This window comes from Brassica rapa, chromosome A02 (assembly GCF_000309985.2).
Source record: "Brassica rapa cultivar Chiifu-401-42 chromosome A02, CAAS_Brap_v3.01, whole genome shotgun sequence".
Taxonomy (NCBI): domain Eukaryota; kingdom Viridiplantae; phylum Streptophyta; class Magnoliopsida; order Brassicales; family Brassicaceae; genus Brassica; species Brassica rapa.
This window is the reverse complement of record NC_024796.2, coordinates 17,291,762-17,315,840: the sequence shown is the minus strand read 5'-3', so window position 1 is coordinate 17,315,840 and position 24,079 is coordinate 17,291,762. Positions and strand designations below refer to the sequence as shown.

The window sequence follows — 24,079 nt, the reverse complement described above, 5'->3', positions numbered from 1 at the left end:
AAAGTTCAACCTTAAAATCATGGGGGCATTAAAAGAAATTTAACACTTAATTATAAAATTTTCAAAAAATAAAATGCAAATAATCTTTTTCTCAATAATTCATATGGGACAGCTGCCCCCTTTTCAACCTCTCTACACCTGCCACTGATTATCCTCCAGTCTTTTTCCACTGAAAATAAAGATAATTTGTTGCGTCCGGAGTGTTTCACAGAACTGCAGAATCTAATTTTCAGTATCACTACTCTCCTGCCAAGGCTGGGTTCTTGGTCTATTGATTATGTCACAGCTCCCTGAAACACTTTAGCTTCGTCGGTGGTAGAAAGTGTCATCCTCTGTCACCACACTTGTTCCTGCATCTATTTTAAAAAAGACTTGAAATGCTCTGACTTCGTTGAACTTGAAAATAAAATTAATAAACTAATGCAAAGGACATGTTCACATATCTTTGCAAGTTCAGCTCCCCTTGTTCTTCTAAATTACTCATTGTGTTACTTCTTTCCAAAGGATCCAGCTTCCTTCTATTGTGCATCATCGCTTCTGTTCCTACAAAGAAAATACTTTAATTAGTTGTGTTGTTTTATATGATGTTATCGTGTGTACCATCTTAACGTTCTCCTTCTTTATTTTATTGTAATGAACATTTTTAGTTTATGACATTGTCATGTAGTAGCAGAAAATACTGGTTTCTGGTTTTGTGGTGATGAGAATACATGTAAAGTAGGACAATTCAAGGCGTGGCGTGTATATGAAGGAAGTAAATTAGTAATTTGTTTTAAGAAGGCTTGTATTTATGTATTTGTGTCCTATACGTATTATGTTATTTAACTTTTTTATAAAAAATCATTTTTCAGTTGTTCAATAGTTTTTGTGATGTTGAATGCGTGAAATCACATTCGTCAGTAGGTGTGGCCCGAACGTATCTAGGGAAAGTGATATTTATTGTTCACTAATCTTCTTCAGGTTATTCTCTTATACTTGTTGTTTATTATTCATTTAAGAAATTATATGTTTTCAATATTAAAAATATTTTCATGATGTAATTATTTTAGATTTTTAAATGTTTGTTTTATTTTACTATAATAGTAAGTAGGATGGAATTTTTTCACATTTTATTTTCTTTTCAAATATATTTTTAAAAATTTATTGGTACTTTTACTTTTTATACATTTTAATAATTACTAATTTAAAGAATGAAAAAATAGATGTAAAGAAGATTATTTTAAATTTGGTAGACATAATGAAAACATAATATTTGTTGTTACTACTTGGGCAAATATATGAATAAGTGTATTATATATTACTATCTTTGAAAAAAATAAACCATACTTAAATAACTTATTAGAATTTTCAAAATAGGTGTTATGATTAATTTTAAAATATATATTATTTTATTTTAACTCCCTTAAATAAAATTAATTTATTGTATATTTTATGAAATTACTGCGTTTTATTAATTAATACTTTTTATTTATTATATTTTATTATTTATCCAAAATTTATTATTTATATATAGAGATAACTTGTTAAAACAAATTTTTACACTGTCTCCACTTTCTGTATCTCTTTTTTTTTTTCTTCATCCTGCTAGACATTACTAATACCAATATAATCTCTTCTTGAGCGTCGGAAACCCAAAAAATGAACTATCTTTTAACACCACACAACTATTTTTAAAAAATATAGCTATAGAAATATTAGAATTGGCGAGTATGAGAAATCAGTTATGTACATGAAATACAACATTTTTTAGAATTTGCAAAGAGTGTTCAAACTTGATGTAACAATCGAACAAACATATATAAAACGGTAGGAAAGGCCACCTGTCTGTTGATTGTACGTGCATGAAATAATTGGTTGACTCAGAAGAGAAATGTAAATAGACTTGCCTTTATTTTATTGTTGTCATACAGTGTCCATTAATATACAGATTCATTAATGGGAAATTGCATCCCATAACCAAACAAAAAACTCAAATTAGCTAAGTAACTAAAATCCTCATCTCTCTCCTCCTTTCCCTTCCTATCTCTCTCACCCCTCTCTCTAAAAATTTAATTTTGGCTTTTTTTTGGTTATTTCACAAATTCTCCCTTCATTAATTATGTTGACAAATAATCTATATTCTTGTTATTTTCAGAAGAAGATAAAACTTGGAACTTCCATATTGGTATTAGGATTGGTGGGGGAGATGTGTTTGCCACTTGATGTGGCATCGGATCAGCTGAAATAGAGAGTTGACGACTTGTAATCTCGGTGAGTAGCCCCTACCTGTAAGCTTGGTGTTCTATTATTCGATTATCAGAAAGAAGCTGTTCTTTTGCGATTCCCCTTTTCATCAAGTGTTAGAAAGATTTCAAAAAGAAGAGCACCGCAGTAGATGTATTAAGCTGCCTGAGAGTAAAAGTGTTTTCATATACACCTTTTAATTTCTTTACAAAAACAATATATGACCTTGAGAAATTTGGCTTGATACACATAAACTCACTGTATGGATAAATTGAATAAATTGATGAAGTAAGAAGATGGCATACATAGTTATTACCGAGGATTATAACTTCTTGCTACATATCGTCCTTTCTCTGTGGTAATTTGAACAATAAGACCTAAAAGGCCTGTAGCATCATCTAAACACCGTACTTGCAAGATATAGAAAATATAATGTAGTTCCACGAAACAAAAGAAGTATAACAGAAGCTTTCTACGACTATAAGAAGCTAATAAACACAGTTTATAAATGCAGATGATCTTTTTATTACTTGACACGGTGCCAAGAAGTAGTCAGCTAAATGTGTCTCTGTGGATAGTTGGCATGAAACTGACAAGCGGTTATATGTTTTAGCAATTCCAAAAGCAGGTGTCTTTTATTTATGGTATGGATCAAATGTTGAAGAGAGATGCAAAAGTTTGCGACTGAAGATTCTTTGCTTAAACAACTGGAGGGCTCATTGCCTATAATATTTTCTGCATAATTGCAAGGCATATTGAAGCCAGGTTCTGCGATTGCATATGGCCTGCAGGTGAAACCATCATTCCATAAAATGGTGTTACAGTTTTGCAAGAACCTGGTGCTAAACACCTCTAAGAATGACTTCCTTCTCCTCATCACCCAATCAGTTTCCAAGTCCAAGAAGAGGAAAGGCGTGTAGCTACACTTAGCGCACTGAAAGCAAACAATAAACATAAATAATCACCATCCTTTTCAAGTAAACAAAGCCACAAAAACATTAGAGAGTAGCCATAAAAGGTTTCAGAAAGGTTGAGTCTCTTTCGATTTGGTGTATATAAAACGTAAGTATCTTGCTATCAAACTCTGTTACAGAGTCAGTTTCGCAATATTAATATTTTAGCAATCAAAATGAGAAAAGATATCATGGATATAATGAAACTTACGGCTCTTCTTTTGATTAGATATAATGTTTATGCTTATTAGATACTGATGATCAACACAACAAATCACTCGAATCTGTAACAGAAAAAGGATGTTAATATTAAAACGAATAGGATTAAAAAATTAAGTGAACTAAAATAAGCTTACCAAAAGTTTTTGAGTCAAAGATTCAATGCAAAAGTTATAAGAAGACCAAGGCACGTTCATCGTAATGATTCGTTGTCTCTTCGCTGGCGGCAACAAAGTTGTCTGGAACTCAACTGCCGATCTAAACAGAGATCCGCAACTCTGCTTAAAATCGATATCCTTTTAACTCTATAATCCTCTCATGAACCTGACTGATCCTAATTTTACTCTATCTCCTCCTGTCCTCTTCAACGCCATGAGATCACTGTTTCCTCTCGACTCTATTATGAAGATTTCTCTGTTAAGGCGTTCACATGACTCTTCAACCTCTTCTCTTTATCATGAGGTAGTTATCCTGAAATAAAATCTCTCTAATTATTGTTCCTTCTCGAGATTTGTAACCGATGACGTTTTGTTTCTTGTAGTCGGCAGCAGGAGAGTCATCCGGCTAGACAGCAGAAGGTGGAAGAAGAATGTTTCAGAAGCTATATGGCTTTTCGAAAACAATAATTAAACCCAATAGGACATTATAGAGACATTTATAAGCGAGCGAAGTTTTGTGTGTTCGTTCTAAAAAGGAAGAGAACGAAGTCCGGTTTTTTGTTCATGAAAAGCTGAGGACACTTGGCATGATTAGCCCCTCCTTGTTTGCTGACGTGGACGCATGATGAAAAAGACAAGTCAACTTTATTATAATAGATAGATAGATAGATAATCAATACTCCTTCCGTTTCTAAGGGCCTGACTGGTTCAACCGCAGCGGTTGCGGTTGCGGTTGCGGAAGTTTGCGGATGCGGGTGGTTGCGGTTTCAAGCGGTTTTAAGAGATTTGTACGACTGGTTCTGCGGTTAGAAATTGGTGCGTTTGCGGGATACTTATGACTGGTTAACTACCAAATGCAGCAGCGGTTAGATAATAAATTAACAATATTTACATTTTATACAATTATAAAAATATCAAAATTAATAATATTATAATAAATATAAAAGTTATATTTAGAAAGTTATAATTTAATTTTTTTTAAAATATAGAAAATATTTTTATTTTAGAGTTTTATAATATTAATTAAAATATAATAGATATATTTTAGCATTTTTATAATTCCAATTTATTTTTTTTATTGAATATTTTTATTTTTGTATTTATATTGTTTTGGAAAAAAAGAAATTTTTTTTATCCTCCCGCAACCGTCCGCAACCGCAAACGCTAGCTGGAACCAGCTTTTGAATTTATGAGATTCAGAGCGAGTTAGAGCGGTTTGGAGCGGTTTGGAGCGGTTTGAGCGATTGTTGCGAAACGCCAACAACCGCTACCAACCGCAAAAGCTGCGTTTGCGGGTGGTAGCGGAAAAACCAGTCATACCCTAAATAAGTATCACTTTGACTTTTTTCACACAGATTAAGAAAGTGACGAAAATATATGTAAGTTGTTATTAATTATATGTTTCTGACATTAGTATTTGAGATAAATAAAATTATTTATAAAATCAATGCAGTTTTTATTAATTTTCAGATAAAAATAAATATAATTTGTATTGAAATTATAAAATGACATTTTTTATAACAAAAAAAATGTTAAAATGACACTTATTATGAAACAGAGAGAATAAAAATCTTTTGATCGAAATCAAAACCATATATGGTTTCAAGTTACTATAAAATAAGAAAATGAAATCTCTACTAATAAAAGGGACCTTTTGAGGCTCCATAGAGCGTCCACATCAGCAAAAAAAACTTCTCTCGAAAGATGACACGTGGCATAAAATATTACAAATTTTTTAAAATTATAAATAATATGTAAACATACAACACAAAAAATAGAAAAACTACATTAAACATATGTAAGATTACCATTTTTCACTTAAAAAAAAAGACAGATTATCTCCATAATATAACATTACCGTTTTATAAAAAAAACAAAAAACATTATATATAATTTCAAAAATAATAAATATATGTAAACATACAACATAAAAAAATAGAAATACTACATTAAACATATGTAAGATTACCATTTTACATTTTTATTTAAAAATAATAATATGTAAACATACAACATAAAAAATGGAAAAACTACATTAATTAAACATATGTAAGATTACCATTTTTTACTAAAAAAAAACGGATTATCTCCATAATGTAATATTACTATTTTGTAAAAAAACATTATATATAATTTCGAAAATAATAAATAATATGTAAACATACAACATAAAAAATGGAAATACTACATTAAACATATGTAAGATTACCATTTTACATTTAAAAATAACAATAATATGTAAACACACAACATAAAAAAAATAGAAAAACTACATTAAACATATGTAAGCTTACAATTTTCACTAAAAAAACGGCTTATCTCCATAATGTAACATTACCATTATATAAAAAAAGAAAAAAAACATAAATATAACTATTTGACTATTTGTCTAAGTTCTTCTATTAAACATTGCCGCTTTACACTAAAAATGGAAAAATACTTTAAGATTTAACCATCTATCTTAAAATATAAAATATATAAATTAACTAAATATAAAGTATAAGAAAGAGAAATACTCAATATATAGAAAAATAAATAATAAGTAAATATTATAAATATACAAATTATATATACAATAATAAGTAAATGCACAATTTATAAAAAATGGAAAGAGTATATTAAATATTAAACATCTATCTTAAAATGCAAAATATAGATATTAAGTAAATAGAAAGTATAAGAAAAAGAAATACACAACTTAAAAACAATGGAAAAAGTATATTAAGATTTAAGCATCCATCTTAAAATGTAAAATATAGATATTACGCAAATAGAAAGTATAAGAAAAGGAAATACACAATTTAAAAAATGGACAAAGTACATTAGTATTTAAACATCTATCTTAAAATGTAAATCTATCTTAAAATATAAAATTATTAGTAAATAGAAAGTATAAGAAATAGAAATACACAATATAAAAAAAATTAGTAAATATATAATATAAGTAAATACCCAATTAAAAAAATGGAAAATTACATTAAGTTTTAAAAATATATCTTAAAATTTAAAATATAGATATTACGTAAATAGAAAGTATAACAAATGAAAATATACAATTAAAAAAAAATGAAAAACGTACATTAAGATTTAAACATCTATATTAAAATGTAAAATAGAGATATTAAGTAAATAAAAAGTACAAGAAATAGAAATACATATACAGGAAAATAAATAATAAGTAAATAATAAGTAAATAATGTAAATATATAATATATGAATTATATATATAATAACAAGTAAATACACAACAAAATTTAAAAAATGGAAAAAGTTCATTAAGCATTAATCATCTATCTTAAAATGTAAAATATATAATATAAGGAAATACACAATTTAAAAAAATGGAAAAAGTACATTAAGATTTAAATATCTATTTTAAAATATAAAATATAGATATTACGTAAAAAAAATAAGAAATGGAAATAAACATTTTAAAAAATGGAAAAAGTATATTAAGATTTAAACATCTCTCTTAAAATGTACATCTATCTTAAAATGGTAATAAATTATATAAAAATGGAAATACCACATTAAAAAAAAGTATAGTTTTACATCAAGAAAGTCCCTATAAAACTCATTATACCATCAACATCAACCTCACACTATCAAGGAAAGCTTCAAAGCACTCGAGTAAAAAAATGGTTCCACCATTAACTCTTGCCGTCCCAAAAACTTTTAATGACCTTGAAGGAGATTTTTTATAAGAACGAACTTTTTATTAGGTGGATTCATTGTTGGGAACCCCACAACTTCCAAAGGGCAAACTTATTCATGGGAATTGAATTGTTTTTCATAGACTCAAAGGTATTCTTACAAATTTAAATTAATCTAATCCATAATTTTATTGTTAATATTCATACTAACTCTTTCATGATCAAACCATTACAGTTAATATCCATTCAAGCGTTTATCACGGAACACTTCCTTCCTCGCCGAATCAGGTATTAGTTCATGTTGGTTTAGTATTGTTTTTGGTTTATTAACCGGTTTAGGATGGTCCTATTGTAAATATAATTTAAGTTGATTTAGCATATATTATGCTTAAAATAACTTAAATTAAATAATAGTAATTATGCTTAAAATATAATTGTAGAGAGTTTTCAAATATAGTTTACAGAACATTATAGGTGATGAATTTAATTTATTAAATTCATTTATTACTTCAAACTAAGTTTTTTTTAAGCATACTGAGTTATAAATATCAATGATGGATTGATGAGTATAACATGAAGACAAAAATATAATTATTTGATTTTCAAGATAAGAAATTCAGATTTTATTCAGTTACTCAATATATAACATCTTAAATTATTTTTTAAAACATACACATAATTCATATATATATATATATTAATCTTCCAAACTTAAACTATTATATTATATATGAATAATGTTTTTAAATAAAAATAATTTCTGATTTAAAAAAAAATAAAAACAACAAATGGTTATTTTCAAATAATGGATGTAATTTACATTATAGTATCATTTAACAAGTATTAGATACATTTTGATATATCATTATTTTTTATTTCTAGAAAATAATAAATTGTTAAACATCAATATCATCTAGGTTAAGTATACGAACAAAACAAATTCAAACATCACAAAAAAATATTTACATAAACATTATAATACAATAATTTAATCAAAAAATACAATTCAAAAAGAGAATATCCAAAAGAATACTTATATACTTAATATTTGAAAATCAAAGATATTTTTGCTAAAATTGTACTTACCTGGCCAAGGAGATCGACCATCTTTTTACGGGTCGATCGATTGTTGAGTATGTGATCGATCCGAAAATACTCTGCAGTTTAATTAAATATCTAAAACATTTATTCCAACACTCAACAGATAGTTTTGCTAAATATGATAATTAGATAGCCAACAAAATTACAAAAAAATATTTAAATAGTAAAAATATGTTAATTGAACGTGTTAAAATTTAAAATAAATTTTAATTATGACATGCATCTTAAGATTTATAAAAAATATATATCATAACCTAAATATAAATAATTTAACAACTTAAATTAGAAAAAAATAAAAATCCCGGGCGTAGCCCGGGTTAATCCCTAGTCTTTATATATAAAATAGGCTTTGTTTCTCTCCCAAGGTGTCCACCTCAGCTGCCAGCGCATAAATTCGAACTCCATGGTGTCGACACGTGTCCTGAAAATACAAAACGCAACACTTCATCTAGGCTTCTTTGCTGCACACCGTTTCATTTAATCGCTTTTTATGTTTGTTGGGCTTATTCATTTTCCCGTGTTTCTTTTACATTTTTATCCCAATGGACCCGGTGGACCATTATCGATCGTCAACCCTAATTGTTCTTACGGGAGGAATCTAGGATCAGGTTCGTCTCTCCTCTTCTGTTCTGCTTCCCCGATCTCTGAAACGGCCCGATGGCTTCTGTGATTAATTCCATTAACTCGATCGGCCACGATGGGGTCTCTTAAATGTGTGGTTCACGTCGGCAGGGCGGTGTGTTTACGGTATAAATATGTCAGTACTTAAGCTCTTCGAATCATCTTTTCTCTCATCTCTTTTAGTACCAGGTAGATTACTCTAATTGAAACGGCCTTTGTATATATATAGGCTTATAGTTTTATAGATTCTATTGAAACGGTCTTTTATATATATATATATATATGTGCTTAGAGAGTTTTATTGATTAATATTGTTTTATCCATATGATGTACTAATAGTGGTTATCTTCTCACATATGTTATAGAAATTACTGTAGTAAAAATTATTGGTGAAGCGGCCTTACGACCACTGCCGTTTAGTGTGAAGCGGACTTCGTCGGAAGTGTATGGCGAAGATTATCTGGGAGGAGATGGAGTTGAGATGAGGATGAGAGCTCCTACTTCTCTTTGAAGAAATTGATCGACAACTCAAGACTATTACTCGGTTAGCGACGGTGCTCATGTCGAAGGAGCTTTCGTGATGTTTGGTATGCTCGCCGATATTTGTAATCGGAAAGGCGACAAAAACGTATATCTTCTCACCTGAATGCAGTGCCCGACTAATCTCTCTCAATCTATATGACTATCTCTCAATCTTTATATGAGTATCTCTCAACCTCTTTCCCTTTAACTCCATCAATGTCTGCTTTTGTAGGAAACTCATCACTTAATCTAACTGAAAACTGAAAAGATAAGTTTTTAACCTCTCCTCCAATTCTCCAATCAAAAGAAAGCATGATTTTTTTTTCCTCTGTTATGAAAACTGGGTCATTAAATCATCTATGTTTTAACAAGATAGTGGAAGGCTCTTCTCTCTTTATCTCCCTCTTGAAAGTTGGTCAAACTATTAACTAATTACAAAAAATTCCATTGTAAAGAAGACAGAATGGTGTTTCAAAACTAAAAAAGACAGAATGAGAAGATGACTCGAGACGCCCATTGGTATACCACCACTAGAACCGATACACATCCAGTCTTGGATCTTTTCGATTTTGAAGCAAAAAAAACTCGCCCAAAAGTTCCTACATACATTAGGAGACAAACACCTGATCATTTTTACAATGATTCTACCATGGTAATTATTTTATCAAAACCTTAACAGCCTCTTGGATAAAGAAAAATAATATGACCATTCCAAAGATCTCATGTAATTTTGGTATATCTAAATTCGGGAACTAATGTTTCTTGGTATACCTTACAAGAATGATAAGCAAAACAAGTGTCCAAACACATGCCCTCTCAACTCTAGAAAACGATTACCTGTCCGATGATGTTTGGGTTTCCTTTTTTCTTTTGTCAAACCTCATATGTTTGAGTTTCCAAACGTAGATTACATGAACATTTTAAAATATTAATCTTACAACAAACAAATGAAAAAGAATACAATAGAAAGGAGAGACAACCACAAAATTGTTTACTTACAAAAAGAAAGAACAAAAAACATTGAATTAAAGCATAAAGAAAATACATAAATCTGAGAGTGAAACATGGCAGAATTAAGTTACAGATAATCAATCTATCTATATATATATATATATATATATATATATATAAATATGTTGGTATCTCTCCTGCTTTACCACGTGGAAAGTCGTTCGCTGCAGACGCGACACGTGTCTACCACAACATTATTTGAGTTTCAGACAATTATAAATTTTAGGCCTTATTCAACTCTAATTTAAGTGGTAAAGTAGTTTACGATGCCGTGGATTTTTTTTTTTGTTATCTATCTATAGATAATTGATTACTGTTACATGGAAGTCGTCTAGAAGAGTTTAATATTTTTAGCGGGAAATTAAATATTTTTAGCGGGAAACTAAAATAGAAGACTTTCCAGACGACTTACAAGTAAGTCGTCTGGTTTAAATTATTTAAGCGGGAAAATAATTTTTTTTAAAAATTTTAGGCGGGAATATTTGGACGACTTACATGTAAGTCGTCTGTTTTAATTTCTTCACCAGACGACTGAAATGTAAGTCGTCTGGACCCTAAACATAACCCCTAAATTAGCTTTTATATGTCCGGTAAATGATCCGGTTAGGTTAAAACGTACATTGGTAAAATTAAAGGTTTGATACGATGTGGATGACTGAAATATACGTCGTCCGAGTAAATTATTCAACAGACGACTGAAATATAAGTCGTCCACACCCTAAACATAACCCCTAAACTTAATTATCTAATTAAACACTTCATAAAATCAAATCAAACTTGAAAAGTGTTTACTATACACAGAAATAAACACATATATGTGAAAACTAATTTTTGAAAAAAACATTTTAGTTTTCCAAAATCTAACCCTAACAATGCATACAATACTACAACATATGTTTGCCAAACTCCTAAACCAAGAATATCATGATTCACTACTTCCACTCATCTATCTTCAAAACAAATCAATTTTATCATATCTTAATTTATATCACTTAAAACTGTTTATAATTACTTGATTTTTATTTTTCACGCATCAAAATATTTTTTTACAAGATTTATAAATAATTTTTAAAATAAACTGGTACCAGACGACTTACACTTCAGTCGTCCAGACGACTTCCAACATCTCAGACGACTCAGACGATTTACTGGGGCTATATTCGTAAAAATGGCTTCTGTTTTTTTGTTTGGTCACAAGGGGCTGAACTGTAATTTCACTAGGCTTTTAGGTTAGTTTTGCATTTGATTCAAGTTTGAGTATAGGTTTGGGGTTAAAATCAAGTTGTGGGTTAGTTTTGGCAAAAATCCCTAAATTATTTGTCGGTCTCTTTAGGCTCTATTATTTATGACTCTAAACTTTGATTTGGGTCTATACAATAATATATATTATTCTTACTATAGTCAACTAGCAAATGAAAAATATATTTGATTCATCCGCCAATTTATTTTTCTAAGTTAATATATGGTCAATAATTGTATCCCAACTTTAATTTATAAATAAATAGAATGACGAAAAGTTTGAGATCAAACATTAAAATCGATGTGTCGTTAACCAGTATTACAAAGCTCTGCACACATGAAATTAGCCATGTGTTTACCCGTAACTGAAGAATCGAACCTTACCAAATAAAAAACAAAATCGAAACTAAACCAAATTTCATAAATCAGGTAATTTCTATATATCATGTATTCTATATTTTTCTGAAACTAAAATATCAAAAACAAACCCGAACCGAACTAAAATCAATAAGTATCTCAACTTGAAATATAATTTATAAATCTAAAATATTAAATAAACTTAGTTTTACAGTAACAAATATCAAAAACTTATTATTTATAAACTGAACTATCCAAAATGAATTATATGAATACCATTTCCCTAAATTATTTAAAATTATATAAACTACCTGATAATTTATCCAAAAAACTTAAATCACCTGTTTTTTTTCCTGGCAAAAAACAATTTATCAATAAAATTTTACTCAAATTAACCAAAATAATCTGAAACGTCTGTAACTGAAAGAGACCCGATTTTGTTTTTGATATTAGCTGGTTCTCCACTTTGTTGTCCAAACTGAACCACAAAAACAAACTATCTGAACGAGAATTGAATCAAATTTTATAAATAACCGAACATATCTTATATCTGTAGAATTAAAAAATAAAATAAACAAAAAAAATTACAAAAAAATAATTAAAAAAATTATGAATTTTAAAAAAGTATAATTCAAAAACATAAAACAAAATATGTTTTTTATTTAAATAATTATTTGTTATATATATATCAAGAACAAAGATATAAGAGTCTTATGTCACTTATTGAAAATATATTTTTTAAAATGCCCTTTTAGTGATGGTAAAGATCAATAATGGTATCATGAATGTGGTAAACATGAAATTTCACCTATTATCTATTCAAAGTTAATATTTTCTTTTATTATGTCAAATTGAACTAAGAATAATATATATATATATATATATATATATATATATATATATATCATATTATTCTGAATTGAATTTTGCTAATTTTGTATTCTCTGAAAAAATAGAATAATGAAGGATATTGTCATTTTAATTCCAAACCAAAAATGTTTATTAAAATAAAGGCATCCGCATCGGTTGAAATTCATGAGTCTCTAACAAATTTAAAAATATTAAAAGCTGAAAAAAAGAAAGAGAAAAGATAAAAAAAAAAAAGAGCAAGAGTGGTACCTGTGAGAAGAGCTTTCATACATTTCTAAAGAATCGGTGAATACATGTGACATTATTTTACAGGTTTTTTTATTTTAATTTTTAAAAGTATTAATAACTAAATTATGTACAAAAATAATAATAAAAATATTAATGAGGTACTCTACTTGCTATTTTACCACTAATGATGCCCTAACAATGTGATCTCGGAATTCTATTCATTATTGTTTTTAATAATATAGTTTTCAATTTACCATGATTTTTAAATGCTTCATAAAATTAGTATAAATTTATATAAAGCAGTTTTTATTATTAACTTCCCGCCCGTAGGGCGGGCCGATCCTAGTATTTAAATATTATACTCTTAACTAATCATTATTACATCATGTAGTTAATTCATAAAGTGTTGCCCAAATTGAATATGTAGTGTAATTAATAAGGTATTTGTACGATTGATTGAATATATAGTTAGCAAAAAAAAATTAAAATATTCCAAAAAAGAGAATGGCATGGTTTGTAAATAACTTCAAAAAGTAAGGACAAAATCCTAGTAGAAATTATGCTTTAATAGTATAGACTAGGTACGGTATGCGCATAGTGAAATACTTTATTATATATTCCAAGGTTCTAAAAATCGGTCTAGGCGGCGCCTAAGCCCCCGCCTAGGCGACAAGTCGGTCCTATACGAAACGATTTTCTTAAAATCTGATTTATACCGATTTATATTATTCAAATTTGTTTAAACTGTTCTAAATCAGTTAAAATTGGTTAAAATCGATCTAAATTATCTATATATGTTAAATTAAGTAATAATATTATTACAAATCTACAAATTTATCTATTTTTTTCTGTTTTGTATATCTAATTTGATAAATCATCACAATAATTTTATAATTAATCTTAAAAACTAAAATATGTCATAGAAATGTATAAAATATATAAAATAAATAAATAATTTGCTAACGCCTAGGTCTCACCTAGGCTCCGAATAATCCGCCTAGTCGATAGTCTTCTATGAAACACCTAGTTACTGCCTAATAATTTTTAGAACATTGAATTATATCCTATATATTAGTTGAGAATCATTTAAAAAGATATGACCTTATATGTTGTATTATTTACATTTTAATCTTGCTAAGTTGTCAGCTAATTACAACTCTAAATTTCATATATGGCAGTACTACAATGAAATTGAGAAAACATGGACCAATCTTTTATTTTCTAGGAATTTTTTTTATCCCCACGTAATATAACAGCGACTAACAATATGTTTGGTACCACCTAACCAAAAAATATCACATGATCTTCCACTCACGATTTATTACGAACTCAGCCTTCAATGATATGTATATGTATTGTTATTAAGTAATATATACACTTCGAACTCAGCCTTCAATGATATGTATATGTATTGTTATTAAGTAATATATACACTTTAACTCACATAATTTTAGCAATTTGATCAGATGTTTGATCCTGCTTATTTATCTAACATATTTTATTGCTTCCTCGAATATTAATTGTTTGTGTATCATATGTGCACCTATCAATACTATTAAAAGGAAAGGAGTTTTAATAAATCTACATAAAAAAGTTGTTTGGACTCTTTCTTTTTTTAATTTTCTTGGACTTCTCCTATATATTATAACTATATGTGACAAGATATTTTACCTATATATAAGCGATTTTTACTCTAACTATCAAACTGGATACATTATTATTTATTCTTAACCATTTAAATCATCGATTGCCAAACCACCCTACCCAAACAAAATAAATTACATGAACCAAAACCAAAGCACAACCTATTATAACATAACTTTATCGAAATATTCATTCTCCCACTTATAAAACCATCGAAATATTCATTTCATCCACAAGGAGCATAGTACCATCGACTACACAATTAATTTCTAACACAGATAAACCCCAAATTAATAAGACCAAAAATTTAAACATAATTAAATTGAGACCCACATTAAATTTAAAATAGAATAAAGCCCAAATACTTAAGAACATAACTTACAAAAATATATGTGAATAAAACATTCTTTTTTAAATCTAACTTTTAATAATGGAACATATGTCTACTCTTATAAAATAGTAAATTGTAGTTTAGATTTACATTATAGACACTTTTATATAAAAAAATTAAAAGACATACAATTAAATGTAACATAAATCGTTACTAATAACACTATATTTATCCCAGTTTCAAATTGTTATACTATTTTTACACACAAATGAATCTTCAAACAAATTTCGTACAAACTTCAAAAACGTAAACACGTGATCGAATTTCATACAAATTAATTGTGCTTACGCAAATGACTTATATATTAGTGATATAATCTTCAAAATTATATGATTCAAACCCTAAATTTCATAATTATGAAAAGGAAAACAAAATCAAACCCACGCTTTCAAGCGCGGATCAAAATGTAGTTTACATTATAACAACACTATAAGAATAAATTGTTCAACCATGTTAGCACGTCTGTGTATGTCATTTTAACAATAATAAATAATTTTAACACGTCTGTGTATGTCATGTGCTCGGAAAAATCTTTGAACAGGAAATATATTATGATCTGACGGTTTTGATTGGTGTTGGAGAGTCTACTATCATTGTTCTTCGTCGAACTTATAACTAATTTGTACCAAACGTTATATATATACAAAGAGTCATGCTCACATATCTTATACTATGAAGTAGAGAGGGACTCTCTTTTTGAGAGGCCACGTCACTAAATCAATGATTCTGGGCGCGCCACGTGTCAATAAAATCAATCTGCATCGTTTCATTTAGTCGAGAGTGCAATACATGTGGGCTTTTGTTTGTATTTGGGGCTTATTCTTGCTTAAAGAACCCAGTCCCTCTAGGAGTGTTGAAACGCTACGTTTCTGTTTTCAGGGTTCAACCCATTTGGGGCCGTATCCGTCCCGGTGCAACATAGGCTATGCTTTCCAGAGTTTGGCTTCTCTTAGTGTTCTATATTTTTCGTATATACTCACTGGAAACACAACCTGTGTGTCAGGAACTAAACAAATCAATAGGTAGACAAAAAAAACAAAATTCTATCCTATGATAATCAGTCTTTTTGGAAAAAAATTCCACAAAAAAATATAGTCTAATTTTTTTAGACAAAGGGGACTTAATCTAGGTGTTTTGTTTTGTTTTCAAATATTTTCTAATCGAGGGAGATATAAAACTTTTAATCCACGTTCAATGAAAATCAAAACTTGTATTAAGAGTAAAATCAAGCTAATGAGTGACATAGACTTCTATGAAGATAATATATTGGCTCTGGTTTTTAAGGTAAGGATTTACAAATATGGGAAAAAAAATATTCAACTTAATTGTGCAATTGATTCTTTTGATATGGGGCATAAATCAAGGCATTAGATATTATTTGGTAGCACTAATTTGGGTCCGGTAATTTAAAAAAAAAAGTTAGTACCATGCTTTTAACGTGAAACTCATGCTGATTCAAAAAAAGTTAGTACCATACTTTAAAAAACAAATTGTTTTCAAAATAGATTCAAAAGTATGAAATAAGCGGAATTAGGAGAAAGAGTCAAACAAAAGCCAAAAAAACTGGAAAGCTAAAACAGATAAGTGTAGTAAAAGTTGCATTCTTTGCCACGATGAGAGGCATATTAGTTCCCATCTTTAGAACGTTTAGCGTTGCCTATCTCAACACCATCACCCATCCTTTTCAGCCCTACCTCTGCAGAATCTTGAGGGCTTTTGGATGGCTCAATAACGTCATACCCAGTCGCAAGTGTTCCATTACCAGAGCCACTAATTTGATCAGCAACTGGATCTTGTGTAGATGGTGGAGCAGATTGGGACAGGACCTTCGTCACGGTTATTACCCGCGTCCTGCCTGAAAACATTGTGCTCAGTCACCTTTACATTGAACTTGTGTGTTTGCCCTATGGTGTTGAGCAAAACTTGCGGAACGGGCACCTCGAATCCATTTTCTTTATTTCTATTGGCCTGGCATGTTTTAAAATAGTTGTTATCTGAGACCGTAAGTGTGTAAATAATGAGTTTGTACCTCAAAATAATTGCTAACCAACTCCGACGCATGCTTCCCTGTTAGCTCACGACCGGCATCGCCAAGGAGAACAAAAACAGCCTCATCACTCTTATCATAAACATAAATCTTAGCTAGGTATCTGACATTAAAATATTAGCAGTTAGTCACCGCTAAACTAAAATTGAATCAAGGGGTTAGAGTTCATACTGTGGTTCACCGGCAACATCGTTCTTGCCACATTTCGCGCACATAAGGGAGGTTGGCCCTTTGGTTGCCTTTGTTTTGCACCCACCGCATGCTATATAATATCAAGGAGAGTCGTGGACAACATCATCGATTGTCGCAGTGCACACAAAGAAAGTATCCTGAGACAATGTGTAAGCAATTAAGATAAGTACAAATATGTTAAACAATGAATTAGAAACAAATATAATTTTTTATACCTTCACAGCTCCCTGCTTCATGTAGGAGAATATTTCTTCAATAGTCAATGTCTCAGTTTTTGTAACCACATCTGCATTGACCTGCTTGGCAATATATGGATTTCTTCCCAACCTGCTCCAACGTTTGAAAACATTTCATAACTCAAACTGATTGTAACTGGCAAGGGTTCTAATTATTATATACTAAATTTTTAAACATACCAGCTGATATACTCTTTAGTTGGTTGGACCTTGTAGTCAAAAAGACCCGTGAGGAGGTCATGGATGTGAGAGCAAGTGTGCCTGTAGTATTATGTTGTCATAGACAAAGGCAAATGAAACAGAAAATATACATATTAGTTCTTTGTTTATGCTTTTACTCTCTATGCAATATTTATAAAAATTAAACAACTACAAAGAACAAAGCTAAACGACTGCGATGACACAGAGGTAAAGTATATGGGCTATACAGAGAATTTAAGATTGTAAGGTGCGATTCAGTCTGAGATAGTGAAAAGCGTACCTCCTAAACGTTTGGGGTAAACAGTAGTCACCAAAATCACGGAGGGAGTGTTGTCAGAAGACTTGAACTTCTTGCAGAAATCCACAGCAGCTTAGTCCCAAAGATAGAGCTTCATAACAGGTCCCCTGCAAATGATTAACATTTTCAGTTTTGGAAAATACCATAGTGTACTGTGTGATTTGGACAAAAAGGTAAACGTAAACACTTACGCATGCGACTGCACATGCACTAATATACGCCGAGTGGTTGCGAGCTCGGCATCGTCAATGAAGGGACGCATATTGAGGCTCTAGCCGTTAACCAGTTTCAAGTGTCCAATAACATCTGGTACAGGTTGAGAAGCAGAATGTTGTTGAGAAAGCTTATAATTAATAAGTTATGAATTTAAGATAACACCCTAATCTAAAATCAGATACTGTTTTTTGTAGATAGTTAGCTACTAATTGTGAGATATTGTGTACAAAATAACAAACCAAGTATGTGGAAGCAACATATTACTAAATGATAGAAAACTTACCGTAAAGATCACCTTTCATATCACAGCCAGCTTTGAAGTCTTCATAGGAATGGAACCGGAAACGGTCCTCCTCAAAGTCCACAGGACTGTTCTCAAGGGGTGCCAACTCGGAAGTGTGGGAGAAGGAGATTGTCACGCTGTGAGCAGCAACCCGGAACACCTCTTTGTTTCTGAATCCGTAGAAGTTGGTGAGAGTGTAGAGACCGCCTTGTCTCATATGTGGCATGAATTTTTTGATTCTTCCCGGTGGGACAAAGCCTTGAATAACGGTCTCCTGCAAACAAATGAAGTTCGAGCGTAAGTGAAAAAAAAAAAGAATTAACATAATTAAAATTCAAAAGAAGCTCTCCAAAGCGGTTTCAAAGTTAATCAAAAGAGAGTTTAAGTTTGGGGGAGAAGAATGAATGAAATACCGATTTCACAGGGCTTGTTTCTCTGAGTTCGATTATGTACTCAGCCATCTTCTCTCCAATCCCCTGCGAGAAAGATATGAAACAGAGCCATGTGAAGAAGTTAAACCAATGTTGACTACGGAAGCAGAGATTATGTAAATTCATGCGGCTTTACGTTATGTAGATGTATTTACCCATAAATGTGAAGCATCTGGAGTTTCTCCACCAAATAAGTTCCTGGCGCTCACAAATGCGTTCCTGTGTACGGGTACATTATGAGGGAAGAGGTTCTAGCATATGGAACAATTAATAAACTCAACCATTCAAAGGGGTACCTCTGTTCTTTGCTAGTAAGTTTAGCATTTTCTGCAACGGCTGATCTATAAACTCCGAGTTTCTTGACCCAACTTTGATTTTTACCTATCAGCGGAGAACGTATAGCCATCATCCTATGCGAGCTTTTCGTCTTGCCTTTTGATTCCAGCCAAGCTTGCAGTTTTGCTTCCATGTCTACTTTAACCTTGGGGGTCTCAACCTTGGGATTCATAGACACAACGTTTGAAATATTGATACTAAATATCTTTGACAGTAACAAAAGCAAGAGGTTAATCACTTAAACATCATACGAAGAACATGATACTAAATATCTTTGACAGCAACAAAAGCGAGAGGAAACATGCGTCTTGCCGTTCGCTTTAACCACGGCGGATTGAACGGGATCTATGAAAAGGCATCTTCGTATAAATAGGGATGAAACAAAGAAAACGAAACAAAACTATCAAGGGATGATTGAAACAAAGAAAACGAAGCAAAATATTGACATGCTTAAAGTTTATCATAAAGGAGAAATTGATTGAAGTAAAGCATAGATCTGAACTCATTCTTCAAGTTTTTCAATCGGAGAAAACGAAAGGGCATAGAAGAAGATGCCGAGTTCGTTTGTTAATTTGGAAAAAAAGAATCAGGTCCAAACGTGAATAGCAGAAGCAGGACGAAGCCCACATGTTGAGGTCCATCTGATGTGTAAAAAAAAAAGAATATGATTGGTTGATTATTTTGTAATACGTGGCATAGCTATATGATGAGTATATCTTCCTTTTAGTATAGTATAAATTTACATATAATTTTACATTGACTAATTATATTTTGTATTTTAGACCGACATGGATATCATATAAACTAATTCCATATTTATAAACGATTTAGACTTGTATTTATATGTAAATATTATACAATTAATCTATTCATAGATTATTTTAACTTATATTTAATAGTATATAAACTGATTATTTGATGTTTATTATTTTAACTTATATTTAGTAGTATATAAATTGATTATTTGATGTTTTATTACTTTAACTGTATTACTAATAGATAATATGAAATATTTAATGTGTTAAGGTTTAAAACAATATTATCTTATAAGCTAGCGTGGGCATTATGTGTATCAATTCGGTTCGGTTTGGGTATTTTGAATATCAAGTAATTCGGGTAGGAGGATAGAGGATCCATTTATTATTTAACAATTTTTTGTTTGGGTTCGGTTCGGATAGCTTTGGGTTTGGTTCAGATTGATTCCGATAGTAAAATTAGGAACCAAAAAATACCCGAAATGTTTTGGTCCTCATTCGGTTTCGGCTCTGGTTCGCTATTTCAAGTAGTGTAGGTTAAATAACATGTATTTTAAATAAAATAACGAATTATTAGGATGATTTAGATTAAAAAATCTGATATTTTAGTTACTTTGGATAAAAATATCTGGATAGTTTCGGATACGTTCAGATAGTTCAGATACTTTACAATAATTTAGTCTTTTTCAAATATTTTAAATATATTTTTTAAGTATATATATATATATATATATTTAGCTATGCTATATGTATATATATAATTAATATTTTTTTATTTGGGTACCCCTTCGGCTCGGTTCGGTGATTTTTAATATATAAATTTTGAAACCAATTCATTAATTAAGAGTTTGGTCCAGTTTCAGATTCAGGTATTTTGGTCGGTTCTTCGGTTATGATCTTTTTGTCTAAAGCTTTTATAAAGCCATAGTAAATGAATAATATACTTCCAAATCTAATATTAAAAATGTTTTTTTTTTTCTTACACTTTGGTGTAATATTAAAAATGTTGCAAAAATTTATATTATATAGCAGTTTAGAAATTAAGAGAGATATACAAACCACTTTACTGAATTAAGATCATAAGAAATAGAAAACTCTGAGTTGTATTGTGTTAAACATAAAATACATTACGATAACATATTTAAAATCCACTGGTGATCTCAAAGATGCATTCAATATCTTTGAAAATATTCACTTTCATGATATAGTACGTGTATATTTTCCTGACGTAAAATAGGAAGTCAGTTCAAATATAATTAATGTTGCCGATTTTTATAGTTGATAATCAATTTAGGAAATGTATTAAAAACAGGAAAAAACAAAATAATAAAAGCTAAGTTTATTAATTAATTTGATGGCATTAGATTGTAAATATTTTGCAAATCTAAAGGTTCATTTTAAAGTGTACTTCTATTTTAATAAGATATACTATATTTTGATATGGACTTTCAAAGCGCGGGATAACTTTTCGGTTAAAATTATTTATGAAATGAAAAATGTAACCCTTTGAATTTTAAGATTTGAGTTTGACGTCTATAATTGAGAAATTATTTGATTTCAACGTCTCATATTTAATTCAGTTCATTATTTTAAATTTTGTAAAAAAAACTAAATATATATTAAATATATATTATCCACAAATCTCGTATCTGTTATATACTTCTAAAAAATATAGTAGATAATAAATATGACTTACATTCTCATCTACAAAAATAATCACTAAATTTTGCTACTTTAAAATTTTGATAACATAGTGAAGTGTCATTTTCAGTTTTGTTATAGATGTTAAGAGTAGCTTTTCAATCTTAAATTTTTGAACATAAGCTGAATACTTAATTATAGATTTCAAATATATTTGAGATTGATTTTGTAAATAATAAATTTTGAAACAAACTACAAATTTACATCTACAAGTATGTAAGATGTACAAAATCTCTTCACAACTGTCACCTAACACAAGCAAAAGACTAAGCTTTGAATCAACCTATACCACAAGTGTCACTTAACACAAGCAAAAGACTAAGCTTTGAATCAACCTATACTAACAACATCACAAAGTTCGGTCTTATAAATCACTATCCCTTCCTTAAACTCCACTGTCGTAAAAGATTCTCGCATAAAATTAAGTTACCACCACATTCACTCTGGCCACTTCTAAACATACCGGCAAGTTTTCATTGAGGACTTCCAGTAGAATATATATTAAGCAACAGATATTTTATATTCCAGTAGAATAGGAGAATTTTAGTTATTAGAATTTTTAATTTTTTTTTTGTTTTTGGAATATTCTTTAAATAGAGGAGAGAATAGTATATATGGAAATAAGTGTGTTTAATTTTTGGTCAAAATTAATTTTTTTAAAATCTAAATAAGAAAATGGAATATCATTGTAAATAACTCCAAAAACCAAGAGCAGAATCCTAGTATATATTGATAGATTACTAGCATATCTAGGTGTGTATGGGGATTTCTCTTTGGGAAGAAAGAAAGACACAGTTATCCGACATTTTTTTGGACAGAACTTGGGTTCACCCCCTAAAGTGAATTATACAATTCACCTCACTTCCCTAAACCAATCAAACTGCCACATAAGATTAATGAAAAAATGTATTATTTTTTTTTAATAAATGAAAAATAGCTTTGTAAAAAAAAGGAATTAACGTTGTTACGGCTCCGTTAAGAGTTTTGATCTGATTTCTCCTTCTTCTATCTTCGACGTCTTTTTCTTTTTCATCCCAGGAACACCCAAATAATTCACCAAGTAACTTGCAGGTTTGAGCTACTTCATCACTCAATTAACATAATTATCCCCAAGTTTAATTATTGTTTGTTATATATATATATCTCTTGATCGTGTAATCAAAATTCATAACTAGAGTTACTAGATCTTTAATCATGTCTATGTATGATCATATTTGATTTTCTTTTAGATATTCTGATTATCACGTTTATATATGAACAAGCAATAGGGATATTGAGTCAATTAGGTTATTCTATGCTCTGGACGTGGCTCCTCCTTACCTAGACCTTCGCCAACTTTCTGAACAAATTGCACGTGCATCATACCAGTGTTTTGATAAGTAGGATTAACCACTTTAAGTTCAGAAATCACATTATCAAGTGTAGGACTTTCTTGCGCAGCAAGGTTGGGTTCTTGTTCCTTGATTTCCATGTTAGTACCTGAAACATTTCCAACCTTTTGGGCACTAGACAAGTGTGTTAAGACAGTCATGGTATTACTAGAAACAGAATTAGACCCAGCTTTAATCAAGTTGATAAGATCATCAAACTTTTTATCTATTCTAGCGAAGGAATTATCCAAGCTCAACTACTCTCGGCCAGCCTCTTCATCATATTTGTTTCTTTTGTTTACTCACTCTTAGTCTCTATTTTTGTTCTCACACTCACGCTTCTTCTTCACTCTTCTGTTTCTTGCGGCTCAAGGCTCTTCTTCTTCTTCCTTCTTTGTATTTTCTTCTCTGCTACTCTCCTTTGTAGCTTGTTCTCTGCTACTCTCGTTTGTTCTCTTCTTGGGCACTTCTTCTTAGATCCAATTTGTTTGTAGATTTAATCAGAGGTTCAACTCCAAAAAAAACTTACTTTTAAATCAATGCTCTTCCTCTCCATCTTCTTCTTCCTCTTGTTTGATACTTTCTCAGTACAAAATCAGTGTTCGTTCAAGCCTTTGAGGATGTTCAAATAGCACGAAGAAGAAGAAAATTGATGGATGAACATGGCTTTATTTGGCTTGGAGAAGGTTAAACTGAAATAGGATTTTGAAAGCATAGATTGGAGATCCGAACTTGACAAACCCTTGTATTATTTTTTGTGAAAGCTATTAGAACGTTCAAGCAGTTAACAAGAAGAAGCCGTCTACGGCAACAGCGTTAGTTT

General features: G+C 30.0%; 5 long non-coding RNA genes across 6 annotated transcripts; 2 read left to right on the top strand and 3 right to left on the bottom strand.

The window, feature by feature from the left end:
- Positions 1 to 2,393: 2,393 nt before the first annotated feature.
- Positions 2,394 to 4,298, bottom strand: LOC103853481. Its single transcript, XR_630253.3, has 3 exons — positions 3,533 to 4,298; positions 3,388 to 3,460; positions 2,394 to 3,157 (listed from the first exon to the last, which is right to left on the bottom strand). It is a non-coding gene; the product is annotated as an uncharacterized LOC103853481 (long non-coding RNA).
- A 4,339-nt stretch (positions 4,299 to 8,637) lies between these two features.
- Positions 8,638 to 9,733, top strand: LOC103868129. Of its 2 annotated transcripts, none has more exons than XR_632806.3 (2): positions 8,638 to 9,117; positions 9,294 to 9,730. It is a non-coding gene; the product is annotated as an uncharacterized LOC103868129 (long non-coding RNA). The 2 variants fall into 2 exon arrangements; XR_004455576.1 differs by having other exon boundaries at positions 8,656 to 9,064; positions 9,294 to 9,733.
- A 90-nt stretch (positions 9,734 to 9,823) lies between these two features.
- On the bottom strand, positions 9,824 to 10,967 carry LOC117132090. Its single transcript, XR_004455583.1, has 2 exons — positions 10,288 to 10,967; positions 9,824 to 10,049 (listed from the first exon to the last, which is right to left on the bottom strand). It is a non-coding gene; the product is annotated as an uncharacterized LOC117132090 (long non-coding RNA).
- A 5,654-nt stretch (positions 10,968 to 16,621) lies between these two features.
- LOC108871915 lies at positions 16,622 to 18,396 on the bottom strand. The gene is made up of 7 exons (XR_004455575.1): positions 18,356 to 18,396; positions 18,147 to 18,271; positions 17,846 to 17,926; positions 17,645 to 17,756; positions 17,409 to 17,566; positions 17,220 to 17,340; positions 16,622 to 17,158 (listed from the first exon to the last, which is right to left on the bottom strand). It is a non-coding gene; the product is annotated as an uncharacterized LOC108871915 (long non-coding RNA).
- A 1,190-nt stretch (positions 18,397 to 19,586) lies between these two features.
- On the top strand, positions 19,587 to 24,079 carry LOC117132092. The gene is made up of 2 exons (XR_004455585.1): positions 19,587 to 21,151; positions 21,235 to 24,079. It is a non-coding gene; the product is annotated as an uncharacterized LOC117132092 (long non-coding RNA).